This window comes from Bombus flavifrons, chromosome 13 (genome assembly GCF_040668555.2).
Source record: "Bombus flavifrons isolate JBK064 chromosome 13, iyBomFlav1_principal, whole genome shotgun sequence".
Classification (NCBI taxonomy): Eukaryota; Metazoa; Arthropoda; class Insecta; order Hymenoptera; family Apidae; genus Bombus; species Bombus flavifrons.
The window spans coordinates 4,070,448-4,085,019 of record NC_138454.1 but is presented as its reverse complement, the minus strand read 5'-3'; the positions used below and the strand labels follow the sequence as shown (position 1 = coordinate 4,085,019).

Here is a 14,572-nt window from a genome sequence, read left to right as displayed (position 1 = left end):
CCTTCTTCGACCAAGTACGTATGATAATCAACTAGTCAGTGCGTTACCATTTCGAACGAAAGTTAACGAGCTTAACGACCTCCGTTCTCACCGACCGATTCGTCGATATTCACGATAACTTTGTGTCTTCGCGTACTTTATATCTCGTACGAGCCTCCTAGGCGCGATTAATCAATGCCCCGAACAAACGTATTCTTGGATCGTAAAAAAAATTTACGATGTTTTTATTGGCCTGCTAAGCAGCGTCGTTCGATAGTCCAAATTTATCATTCTGTACGCTCTACAGCGTTAAATAGGTAAATCTGTGCGAGAACAGAGAACCGAGAAATCGTCGATTCGTATATTAACCCACTTCTTATTTAATTTTTCGCACAGACGGTACTATAATAACGTTCTTCGAGACGCGATTTCGTTTTTTTAAAACGGATACAGGAGTCATTAAATATTCCGCTTTTTATCCTAATGTATTTATTTAAACAAGGACGTTCATTGCGAAAACGGAAATAATTAACAGAGAAATTAGAAATCGCCCATTTTTATAATAATTTCATTATTTAGAGACGCTATCTCTCCACGCCTGACGCTTCGCATAAATAAAGGATAAATTATACCCGTTTATTTATCTGTATAAAGATAAAATCGACTTAATTGAAATCGATTCGTCATCTATTAATTCTTAATTTCGCAATCATAGAAGTTCCCGATTAAAATTACGGATCGGCCAATATGTTGCGGAAACGATATCTCAGTTTTCAATCTTACGATTAAAATGAAAATGTTTCCACGAGTAGGTAGACATTTATTCTCGAAAAAATCCCTCAACACGCATCTCTCGTTCGTATTTACATCACAAAAGTACCTATCGACAAACATCCCCACTGCGGCTTGCCAATTATCGAACGCGATCGCTCGTAAGATTAATGCGCGATTGCAGGAAACGATTTTAATAGCCCGTCGTTAGAAGTTCGACTGCGTCTTTAAATTTGCATCTTGCACGGGAATTAATATTTAAAATCCTACAACGGGCGGATTCAATCGTCGCGGCGCTCCCTCGCGATTGCAAACTCGAAGATACGTAGACCGTGGAATCCGGCTCCGATTAATCGATACAATTAAGCCGATAAAACTCTCGCGAACGAGGAGGCAACGTATCGTCCGCGTGGCTCGTTAAACGATCTTCGTTCCGCCTTCCATCTTTATTCCGGAAATTGCCCCGCGCGCGTTCTTTTTCTCCACATTAATCTCGATCGAGTAGGATAAGAAAAAATCCAAAGGAACGAAGAATTTCGACTGGCTGGAATGGACGAGCAAGATTCACCGTGACTTTGTTGATTTACGTCGCGCGGCTCGCCCATCAAAATAATACATCCGCGAGTACTTAGTCGCACGTATCTGATTATATTATGGTGATTAATGACGTCCACCGTCGAAACGATAACGTTTCAATTCAATTTATGATCGGCCGTACGTTAGCCGCGTCGGTTAAATATCTGGCGATACATCAAGTCAGCTTGTGGCGGCGTGGGTATGTCCCTTTCTCGAGAGGTTCGTCCTAAAATGCCGCGATTTTTTACGACGTTAATATATACATTCGAAATAGCCTTTTGTAGCGAGAAATATATACGGTGAATTTTAAAGACACGAAAGTACAGAAATTTGTTTTGCCTACACATACGTACCTGCGTAGATATGTAAGTAATTTGTGATAGGAGAAACCGGAAAGAACGTTCAGAATTTCTTCTATCTATCCCGTATCGATAGTAGCGAGATGAAGGTATTCTGAATCTGCTTATGAAACATCAACTTTCACGTAAAAATGTGATTAACAAATTCCTCTAACACGAATATCATACACGCTTTAGAACGACAAGTTTGTTCTTTCTCAAACGTTGTTCAGCCGTGCAGGATCGAGCAGGATCGTGCACGATCGAGGAGGTCGAGGACCATAGCAAATATTTCGTTCTCTTCGATCGTTAGCGAAGAAAATACATTTTCTCCGAAGTTTCTGCAAAGAAGACATCACGCACTAATATTAGCGCCGAGAAAATATACCCGCATTTAGCCAGTTAATAACTCGTTGAAGAAACGTATCATGATACCTACTTCCTTTTCAAATTGGTAGGTATCTGTTAAGCTATGGATATTTATCGTTTAGTTAGTTAATAATTTATTCAAATAGAATGTCGCTTATGCACAACATCTGGCCAGAAAGAGCTAACATGATTCAAGCCTCTCGTTTCTTCGAACAAAAATCACGTTGAAGGAACGTACGTACCTTTCAAAGAACCAGCAGACCATTCAATAAATCTTACGTCATTCCACGCGCAAACAAGGTTTCGAACGCGAAATCGAACGAGCTCGCCTATGCACGCATCGAAATCACCAGCGTCCGAGCCGAGAGACACACTCGGTAACGTTTGTTTCTGCGCAACGTGTCTTACTCTGTCGAGCGGCTTGTATAATTTGATTCAGACTGGCCAATAAACGGGCCACATGGACCAAACGAGCACGTCGAAACACCACGAATATTCCTCTAGCGTGTAAGTGCTCTGGATTTTCTTGTTCATACGCGCGTTCCTACGTTGCCCGAAGCCGGCTTCGGATATCAAAAACCAGTTCGAAGTCAGCGAAGCATTATGATCCCGAATACACATCCGTGGCCCGTTAACTAATCTCCCTATGGCGACCTTCCATTAGCTCGATTCCACGGCCGATACATCATCGCGTGTGCGAGCAGCGTTCCTCTCCTTTTCGCTTGGGTTCGTTCCTCCCGGCGGATCTGTGAGTCGTGAGGGTGACCGCTATGGATGGGGCGTGATTTCTGCGCTAGTTTTTAGTCCAAGCCGAGCGTAATAAATTGGAATTGGAAGGATTTTTATACGAATTTATCTTTTTTCGGACGTAATTAAGAAATGGAATTTTTACGCAGGTATTTTACTTTGAATATTTTCGATGTTATTCGTCAAATGTTTGCGTGAATTTTCTACGAATAGGATTAGGATAGTCGATTGTCTGGTATACCTGTTGAGGTTATTAGATGTATGAAGAACGCGTGGATAAATTGTAAAGTAGAAAATATATTTTAATACAGAAGCGTAAGTACAAGTAGGAATATAATTTGAGCTGATCCCGATACGCACGCTAGCAGTGTTACCCTATAACTGAAAGCCCCGAAACCATCGTCGCCTGTCTACTGTTTATGGTCTGCCTTCGTCTCAGTCTATTGTCTATACGCTGTCGATGGCTTCAGTGCTTGAGAAAACTAAAAAGACCAGATGTAGAGTTTTCTTAGAAGTGGTGACTACTTCAACGATATCAAACGGGTATCGTTAATTCTGCACGAAGAGAAGAGAATTTCTACGTTATCTATTTGGCATGTCAGTCCTAACGTCGTTACGTTTCTTGTCGTAATGCGCGTTTCATAACGAAGAAGAAAAAAGAAAGAACTATATCCGTTTCTCAACTACGCTACCCGAAGGCGTCGACGTCCATCAGATTCTATCTCCGTCTCTTCGTCGATATTTTATTCCAGCAAATCGATACGGATTGATAAAAGCAACTTGCAAAAAGAAGCCACTGAAAATTTCCCCACTGTGAAACATCGAGCCTAAAGAAAGTCCTACCCTTTTTAAAGATACGATCGGTATCGCAACGATCCAACTTCTTTCGGGCATAGCGTGTCATAAACGCCAGATACGGTAGACGATTTCCAGAACGCTCGAGAGCCATTGGGAGCTTTCGATCAGTGATTCAGAGCGGAAGATGGTCCGCGGACCGTTGAAGATCTCGAACCGCCTTAGCCTGAGGCGAGCTTCCGTCGCTCGACAAATCATTCCTCGTTAACGCCGACCTCCTCTTTCGTTCTCTTTCGATACCGCGGCGAAAAAATATCAATTTGCAGTATATCTGGCGGTGCGTACAGACCGGTTAACGGTTCTCTTGTCCGCCGCGGGTTCCACGTCTCGTTTCTACCTCTCGGCCTCTACCCTTCTTTCGACCGTGCTGCGATTATCGAGCGTTCCTCATCTTCGATCTTTCGGTTCTCGTCTCTTCCGCTTCCCGCCACGGGAACCGATCTGATACGCGTTATCCAGCCTTCTTCGTCCCGCGTTATCCCGCTTGTTAACGTTCGGCACACTTATCATCCGGCTAAAATAATTTATTGTCACGATCGGCTACGCCGGCTCTTCGATCCTGTCCTCTTCGACCGGCGGCTGTTACCGTTCAAAGACACCGAGCATTATCCTCGATTAACCCGTCCCGATTTCATCGTTTTTCCACCTGCCGGCTACTCTGATCCAATTAATTTCTACGGGAACGCTTTCATTATGCTAACGAACCACCGGAGGTTTCGGTCTCTTTTTAGAGTTAGGGACGTTCTGCCCGAGTAAATTTAAATGCTAGCGTAGAGCGAGGTTAAGTTACGCCAGTCAGGCTAAGTATATTTTGTGTTGTAACTCGGCCAGTTCGATCGCCAATAAGATTTTAGCAGTTCATATCCGAAGATAGACCATTTGATTATTCGACGCTATTAGTGGCGTGGTAAATGGCGAAATATATTGGGCACGTTGACAGCTTGATGATTATAACTTTTTACTAGAAAGTGCGTGTTATAACTTCTCTACTCGTCAGAAGGGGAAATGTTCGTCCAAGTAATATTAAAATTCTCCGCTGTAATTATCATAATTCAGAATTTTAGAATATCGAAGCGCCGGTCACTATGATAATCCTACCTTACTGTATGTCCATCAAGCGTATCCTTCGCATTCGGATGCATTCGAAATGGAGAATCTGTGTATCTCGATGATCGAAGATAAGAAGATGGCGAAGGATTAATTTCTGCATTAAAAGACGCAAAATTATTCGTAATCGAGGAAGACGTTGGGATTTCATCGAGGCTATAAACGAAAGGATCCGTTCGTGTGATCCTGGCGGAAAGTTCCCTCATTTTTCGAGCACGGCTGAGCGTGCAGAAATGAAAAGCGTCATTTAGTAGCGTCAATAGCTCGCGAAGCTTTCCCACATGAGCAAAGTACGCGTCGCGAATTCTTCTTCTCTGAGGAATTTCTTCCGACAAATTGTTCGTTGTTAAGGCGATTTTTCGTTTCGCGCGGCAAACGAAACAACCGGACGAGGAACAGAGGAGAAAAATTACGAAGAAGAAAAAAGTTGGAAAAAATGTATGAAAAAGGGAGATAGGAATTTTTGTTGTTCACCGAACCAAACGTGTTCTCTGTGACTCGTCTAACGGTCCCATCCTCGGCATGGATTTATCCTTCGTTCAGCCCTTTCTCTTGTTGGCGTTTTTTCTTCTTCGTCGAGGTGATAACCACACGTCGACGGCGGGAATCTTCGCGACAGGTAAACCGAGACGCGGATACCCAAAGGTACAACACCACACAAATTACTCTTTCGTCTTTTTTCGTGAAAGGCGTTTCTTCGTTGGCTTGTTTCGAGTAGCGACGGGATTAGTTTAATACGTTCTTACGAATACAAGTCAATTTTAACGCAAGAGCTCTACAAAAATTCCAGGCTATGATGTTTCGGTTCTTTAGAGGAATACGTAAATAGAAATCTGTTCGTCTATTTAAGAAATCATCGGTTTCGACATATCTATACGAACGAATTCGAAGAAGAAACGATTTCGATAGAAGTTCGAAATCTCTGTCAGATGAATCGTTAAAATATTTATCGATTATAAAATATTCACTAAATAGGGAAGCAATAATTTTCTATGATAAGAAATTTTCCAACCAGTTTCTAGAAAAATTGAATTTCAAATTAAGAGTTTAAGATAACGTTTATCTCTAATTTATAAATAAATCGACGATACGATATTGCAAGTCCTATTTTCCCTTTTCTTCCATTCATTATTTTATCGCGTGCAAACGTTTCGACGTGTTACCATTACTATATCATCGGCAAAATCACGACAGACACGAGACCTCTCAGTCAAGAACCAATACGAAAAACTGCAGAACGACACGTGCAAAAAGATGGATCAGCCTGTGGTAGTGAGGGCAAAAAACGCTTGGACATCCGGTTACGATAGTGTTACGCTAATTACTTGGCCTGTTTTTTGCCTCGTTGCGGCGTCGTACCAACAAACACAGAAAATTGCGTTAATATATTGCGTTTGGATTCATGCGAGCGTTCGTCGGACGTCGTTTGTTGATCTTCGTTCTCTATCTGTTGGAAACTAATCATGAGATCAAGTACAGTGGCTCGTGAAACTATTTGAAGGCTTGTAAAAACTTTTTACGACTGTATTATTATTTTAATAATTGATCAAACAGACGAACGTCAGACGAAGCTGTTCTTGTACTATATCACAGATACAAGAGTAGTTGTAGTATCGGTAGCGAAAATTTCTTACTTCGATGCGAATGCAAAAACATGAATTTCATTGCCACTGTTGCAACCTTTGCGGATATTTCGCGTTAACCCGAGAGATTCCCAAACATATAATCATTTGTTTTTATCTGCCATCCAGACAAGTACGTTTAATTTCGAGGAAAAAAGTAAAAGGTGTTGACAGACGGTGCTCTACCTGTTCATTAGGATAACAGAGGAAATTAAGTTGGCTCGAGGCAGTCGCGTTGGTGAGAACTGGAGGACAATACGCCTACGGGTGTTCTCGTCGAGTCGAGTAGTGCCTCGGATTAAGCATGCTCTAGCGTATTTTTAGAACGGCAGAAAAACCGCGCCTGCGGTTAACTCGAACACCACACTCTTCCATTCGACAAGATACTTCCAAGTATCTTTGAGGAAACATATTAAACTTATCCTTCGTGAAATAAAAAAATGCATCTACATGTTTCGTTAGAGCATTCAGATTATATCGACTCGAGTAGAAGAGAGATCAAGAGCAAAGTAAAATCGATGGAACTGAAAGACCGAGAGAAATAGTTGACTCGCAGAAACGACACGACGAACATCGAAGATTCAAAGATATAAAAATATTCAAATTATATCGACTTGAAATAGAAGAAAATAATTAAGAGAATAAATGAAATAAAAATAAAAAATAAAATAATTAAAATAAGGAAATAAAGAAATCGAAACCTGAATGAAATCGATGAAACTGAAAGAGGCTGAAAAGCGTAATCGAATCAGGGAAACTACACGTACGTCAAGAACGCTCTAACGTCAGAACTGGACATCTTCCTGCAAACGCGAGATTGTACAAATTTTTTAATTCAACTTCACCTGCGAGAGAGTGCAATCTCGACTCGCTTTCTCGAGCTTGGAATAGATTCAACGTGATACGATACGAACAATCAGCACTTCGTTAGCCGATTTCGTAACGCTATTGTACCACAATTTCTCGCCAACATTTCGCACGAGGAAATAGAAGATTCGCAACGGAAACGTCGTTACCGAAGGACGTCGTTCGAGGCGAGGAGCAAAATATTCATAGAGCAACGAAGACACGACGGTGAAAAGAAATGGTCTCGGTAAGTAGCGAATGGCGTGACAATACCCGACGGGAGTGCTTTTACCTCGCGGCTCTTTTACCCCCTTCGCTGCCATTCACCGGAAACGCCACACCATTATTGGCATTGTGGCGGCGTGAACAGCCGGCCGAAGGAAACGCGGCGCACACCCCGTGGCTTACTCTCACTGGGTTAACGATCGTGTTATTAGCGCAAATGAAATTGGCGACTGTCTCACGGCGGAATAGAGAGAAAGGAAGTGCCGGTGAAGAGGAAGAGGAGAAAGAGGCGTGAGTCCAATTTAACGCCGCCGCGAGAGACCACGCGTTAATTTGCATATCGAAATCAAACGCACGCCCTTGTCCAAATCCCTCTAATTTCTTAACGCGTTGTAAGGAGTACAGAACTCTACGGTGGTCTGCACTGTGAAACACTGTTGAAACTCGTGTTGTCTTTTATTTTAATTCTTTGTAATATAAATGGGTTATCGATGGTTTCTTTGAAAGGAATTCTTATCTGTATGTTGAAAAATATTCGAAGTATTTGGCTTAACGAACGATCGTACGAAGTAACAGAGACGTCTGGTACGTTGGAATTTTGCTAGATTTCTTGAGAGCTTAGAATGCTGAAAAATTAGACGTGGACATAAATGATCTAGCTCGTCTGCAGGGGAATTATAATATCACGAGTATAACAACCAATCTGTATTAAGTATAAAAACACAGCGATCTTGACGGATTATCGGTAAACGATATGTTTGTCATTTATAAAGAAACAATTAAACAATTAAATATATTCTTCGTTATATCACTGATTAAATTCAAGGAATGGACGTAGAACTTGTCCATATTTTATAACAAGTAATGCAATCCTTTGCTTCTATCATATTATCTAGAAAAATAATCTAGTAGTTTAATATAAGTAGCATTGATTAAGAGATTACCAGCTCCAGCACGGTATTACGTTCAACGTAAAATAATGCCTTTAACTAGGCAACGAGTAACGTTAATACGAGGCAACGTCACGCGGAGCACGTTTCTCTTTGTTTATTTACGTTGATTCGCAATGTAGATCCGAAACAAATCGTTTCTCCCGAAGGTGACGTATCGCGTGAGGCGGATGGATCCGAGGGGTTAATTCGACCGATCCTTTGTCGTTGCTGCGTCGTATTACTTGCGGGAACGAGAGCCCTGACAACTTAAACACGGATATCCGTTAATCCCTTCTTATTATGCTTTCGCGTGATCCACAGAAACGTTTCTGCGGACCACTTCGATTCTCTTCGTCCAACTGCGAAGTCATCGTACTCGTAAATATCATTTTCGCCCAGTATCATACACACAGCTTGTCACGATAAACTCATTACTTCAAATAATAGGTGAGAATATTATTTGTGAAACTTTTAGGATCGAGAAAAGCACAGTAGTAATAGTAGTAGTAGTAGTAATAGTAGTAATAGTAGTATGACAACAGTGGCTTTTCTAACAGTTCATATTTGATATAACGTTCTTTAATGATTTTCTAATGGGTTAATTTTGATGTTTTAAATAGCACAGTGATAGAAAAATTCGCACGCGTATTCACGACGAAATATAACATTTTTCTTGCGAATAGGTAACTTACGTTTATCTGTCCGGATCAAGGTATTCATCTATCGTGAATTTACAGGGAAGAAAATTTCCTTCCTCGAGGACGAAATAAATTTTCCGCGTACAGGGAAACTGTAAATTCTAAGCCAGCTGGAATAACCGTTTGAAAGTATAGAAATACTAAAATACGCTTATCCAAGAGCTTACGCAGTATCTATCTTAAAAGATAAAATCGGCTTACAGATTTTCTTTTCACCTGCGTCCCATTGTCGCCATATATTTTTCTCAATTCTTTTTATATTTGATATTCTGCCTCGTTATTTAAAATAATGAAGATATCTCACACGAACAGGATCACCGCAACATCCTGTACACGCGTGTGGACGAATCGTCACGCGATTCCACAGAATCGGCGAAACGTTTAACTCGTTACCGAATGAACGTGACCGACGTATTCCATTTCTTTCCATTTATATTTTTTTCTGTTTTTCCTCGTTTTTTCCTTTTTCTTCTTTTTTTTTATTTTAACGCATGCACCAAGTTCTTCGGATAAAGCAGAAACTGGTTTGTCGGTTTTCACGGGGTTCCTTTTTGCGCAGCGTCCACCGCGGGCGTGAGCATTGTCATATTTCAACAGCGTTCCGTCCGGTAGTGAACGCGGTTAATTAGCACGCTATAAAGAAGCATACGGTAATACAATTTATAACATCTGCCTATTGGGTTATTATCGTTGCCAGTTCTTGCTGATAAATGTACCGTGAAAGTATCATTTGCCATCCTCCCGCCGCGTTGCTCCTTGGATTTTCTCTTTCCGCAGAGTTGCTTACGCGGTGCACGGGTATCGTGATAATGTGATTTCCGAGCCGATTACCAGCAGCTGATACCGGCTTCAGGCCCGATTATCGGAAGCTCGAACGCTTTTCTGTCTTCTCATTTCTACCGTACTCGCGACGCTTCAATTTATACGCCCGGTTTTCTGGGCGATCCTCGAGGATCTAATAGCTTTTCCCATCGCGGGAGATTAAATTCAGGAAATCGTGAGTTTACTGCGTGTATGTAGGAAGTACTAATAGCTTGTGAAATTTTAGCTACTGTTGGATGTTTACGTATTGGTTATTGCATGTCAGGGGAGGGTGATTCTATTTAAATAACGATTTTAGAAAATTTTTCTATTAAGATTATTTAGTTGTTGCGTAATAAACATCCACCATCTTAGTCCAGACCAGTATTTTTGCTGACCGTAACCTGTTTTAAAACGAAGATTTTTGATCAAATAATAACAGTTTGAACAAGCTTTATTTTCGAAAAAAGTAGTTCAGGCATGGCGTATTTCTCAGATAATATTTTAAACAAAGTACTAAATTACCGCTTTAAGAAATTTGTACAATTAATAGAAGGTACTATGGATCAAAGCCTCATGAACGAAACGTCCAAGTGTTTTATGTTAACAATACCATTGAATCAAGGTCTCATCGCGGAAGAGAATTCATCGTACGATCTAACACAGCCAAGGATATCATAGCGTAACTTGTGCGCCTTCCAAAGAAGTCGCTTATTCTCAAACATTCTTGACAACACTTCGATTCAACAGCATGTGCTTCAGTCCGATAGAAACTCGCTACATATCGTTCGATTGTTTGCACACTAACAAAACGCAATAAAGACATTACTATCGTCGTCGTCATCGTCTCAACGATAAAATATGCCAACAATGAATAACAGCTTAACGAAAAAAAAGTCTACAACACTGCTACCTACTTAGCACATACGGTCTACTACTTAATCCCCTCTATCTACTACGTCTACTCCGATCTTTGCCTATTTTCCACGTGAAATATCTTCGTATAAAATCCGCGCAACCTGTCGTGCAGACATGCTACAACACGAACTCTAACCAACCCCTGTCACGATCTCGTCGATCGATCTCGTAAAATGGATCGCGTTATCGCTCGAACCGACAACGCAGAGTTAGAGTAACGCGCGGCCAACTCTAATTCCTCTGCTATTCCGTTACGCAATTGGAGCACTGGCCTGCGAGGAACAGTTAATCTTAATACGGCTTTATAGCTCCATTAAGCGTGCACGAGGATCACGAGAAGCGGCTCGCGTCCTCCGGGGCAGCGATTATCCCGCGGCTCTCGTGACGCCGTTGATCGCCCTTTCCAGACTAATTGTCGATTAAACGGTGGCCGCTTGCGAGATCGTCCGCCGCCGGGACCTCTCGCAGCAAAACTCGATCGACGTACGTGTCCCCGCACTGGAATCACGTATTATTTCGCTCGTGCATTTTTCCTCTAACCTTTTTGGTTGAATTTTTTCCAACTGTCGTCAAGGAGCTTCAACGGACGTTCGCGGGAACGCGCGTTCCGCTGCATACAGGGTGGCTCATTATCGATCGTTCAAGTCTCTGACGTAGGTTTGTGCAAGAATGTTGCTTTATGGTTCGTTATAAAGTGCACGCATCCCTGCTTTCTAATGAAACGTTTCTTCTGTCAGGTATCTACATTTGATTTTCGCGGTAGGACATTCTCGTATACATAGATGGTATTAAGTAAAACGAAATCTTAAAATACTTGGATCTAAGTAATTAGCGTGTTATATTCGACTACGACTTGTAATAAAATTATCGGTGTTTATATAATTTAAAACAGGGTAAGATTTGAGATGCCTCGTAAATAACTTTTTGTGACTGAATAAAAAACACGAGATATATCTCATGACACGTAATATATTAATAAATTCAATAAATACAAGGAAATCCTGAGGCCACTACTTTCCGATTCATATCAAACAGAAAAAGCGTGGAAACTTCTTTAATGAAGCAAAGAAATGATTCACGTGGTAGCTTTTATATTCTCAAGAAACCAATAATTTTCCACTGATTAACACGTAGTATCTTACATCGAGCATTCATCGTACGACCATCTTGTTAATATTATCACACCAATATCATCGCTCGAATTGTTATGCTTACATAATTACATATTAATAACATAGGAACAAGTTTGCTAATAATACAAATATCTTGTATATTCAAGTTATTCGTAAACGTATCAACATTCGCCGTCTATTTATACTTGCTCTTTTACTAATATCATTAAATGGTAAATTATTTATCGTACAGCAAAGGCCCAGGTGCGACGACGTGTTACGTATATTTAGAAGACACCCTATAATGCAAGGAACCTGCGGGTCTTCGTGGGTACACAGGGATGGTCAGGAAAGTGTCCGGTAGGCCAGACCGTCCACAAGCGGTCACCCATTCCAAGGGTCATCCACTGGCTCTGCTCTCACTTAGCATAAAAGGGTAACTAGCAAATGCTCAATGCATATACCATAATGGAACGAGTGTCCCATGGACATAATTAGGCGGTACCCATGGGAAATTCAGACCCTATTTCGGCTTTCCGTTTTGTGTAGACTCCGCATAAGCTGGGCACTAGCAAAGGGTCATCGTTGCGGACAGAGTCAGAGGTATCTATATGTGTGCTCTCTAGTTTTTTGACTCGCCTTTCAACCAGGTATCGCGTGTGTTATAACACATCGAATAAAATAAGGCTAAATAAAAGTTATTCTGGACAGAGAAAAATTCCCGCTCGTAGGTTACTGAACGCTCGGCTCAAGATTAAGAAATTTAGATGATAAATTTGTTGCAGTTGGAGGATGATGTATTAGGTCGTCCGAAAAGTTTCTTTCGTTTCATAAGGGAATAATGGATGTACATTTTCTGTTTTATATTATTTTATCAAACTACGTATGATTCATTTTGTTCTATCAAACTAAAGATCACAACATTCGACAGATTAGGTTCCATGTTTGTATAAAGATGCGTTGTTGTAAAAGACGTGTCTGTAAAAGAAAGACACTTTCCGGACAACCTAATATTAATTAGGCTCTGTTAGACAAGACCAGTTTGGAAGTCGAATTATACGATGGTTTAAACTATAGTGTATCGTTGATGTATCTGCTGTGAATCTGTAATTGTATGCGTGTATTTCTCTGAATTACGTGTATGTGAGTGTGCTTGTAAAATATCGCCTACCTGTCTTGATTATATTAATTAAAATTAGCAAGTGTCTAGTGAATTATACACACAATATACTCATGTCAGCGTGTTTTTGAAATTTTCACCACTTGTGTGGATGAATATTTCTCGCTGAAATTTCCTTCTATAAAATATTTTGTGACTCGTTTGCCTTATAGCGTATCTCTGTTATCTTAAAAAATGAAATTTTTATAATGGAAGAATCGCGTGCAGCGTACAGTGACAGTATCGCAAATCGAGGCTAATTCGATGCATACGAGGCGGAAGTCAAAAACGTTCACGATGTGTCACGAGTGCTATCGATAACTTTTATCAGAATGAATTTCAATTTTCCGCTACCCTGCGTCTTCAAACTCTTTATCGTGGGAAAGCGTTTCACGCGTGACAGCGAAACACGGTAAAAATACTGAACAGTCCTAGAGACGAGCGACAACGCGTTTCTAAGCATTCGAGTGTTAATCAATAATACATGAACATTGAAGGAAAATTTCAAGAAAGGGAGCATCTTTGAAATCGCTAGATTCTGCGAAGAGACAAGTTCAAGTACTTTACGATTCGTCAAATATTCTGACGATCGGAAGAAAATTGCCTTTTGCATAAATCCAATATTTTATATTTTAATCAACACCATATGGTTTTTCATGGAAATAGTATCTTTCCCATCGAGATTTCAAGTAGATTGCGGATTTCTATGCAATTTCATAGGATTATGAAAAATGGAATCTAAGTGGACACACGATTCACCAACTAAATATTATAACAAATAGTTTATATATTTTATACTTTTTCGTATATTATTCACATTTTGAATATTTTTACACTTTTCAACTTTTCATAAACGAATGCACATCCATAGTATAAGTCTAATTTCCTTCGAAACTGCCACATAGAAATCCAATTTCGTTCGATGCGAACGACTTGCCTTTATTTCTGCACGAGACTCGATGTCACTCTTAACGTTTTTCATCGAAGTGAAAAACAAGGTACGTTGATGCGATCACATTCGAAAACAGAAAACACTGGCCGAACTGAACGGCCTGGTATATTCGGTAGAGACCGTAAAACGAAAAACAAAGTTTTCTGAATGTTTCGACCGGATATCGGGGAGAACACGGGTTCGCGAGGCTGACAACGTCGCACGGTTGAAAACACCGTGACGAGAAGAACACAACGACGACAACGACGACGACAACGAGAAACAGTCGTTCGGTGAGGAACACGAAATCTCACGATGACGAGCCTCCAAGGCCCGTTGGAAACGCGATACCATTAAGGACTCGCGGCACTCGCGCCAAAATCGTTTGCGCGTAAAAAGAAGTAACGTCGGTCTTCGCGGGGTAACGGTCAACTTCCGACATGTCTTGCGTATCGAGCGGCAAAGTCTCCACTCAGTAGGCTATCGGTGGCTTTCAACGATAGTTGCAACTATTCCTAAAAATTACGATCCGATTAAGGTCAAAGAATAAAACTCACGGCTACCTTGTTCCGGACGAATCCAATGT

General features: G+C 40.9%; 2 protein-coding genes across 12 annotated transcripts in view; one reads left to right on the top strand and one right to left on the bottom strand.

The window, feature by feature from the left end:
• The window catches only part of chn (zinc finger transcriptional factor charlatan), a 263,213-nt gene that overhangs the window by 60,155 nt on the left and 188,486 nt on the right, over positions 1-14,572 (top strand). For 2 of the 7 annotated variants that reach the window (XM_069126408.1, XM_069126406.1), the window contains exon 2: positions 12,150-12,332. The exons of the other annotated variants lie outside the window; for them this stretch is intronic. The gene's annotated coding sequence lies outside the window, so the exon portion shown is untranslated. The remainder of the gene's footprint in view (positions 1-12,149; positions 12,333-14,572) is intronic. 7 annotated transcript variants of the gene reach the window in all.
• grh (grainy head) overlaps positions 1-14,572 on the bottom strand; it is a 162,078-nt gene that overhangs the window by 72,988 nt on the left and 74,518 nt on the right. The window lies entirely within an intron of this gene.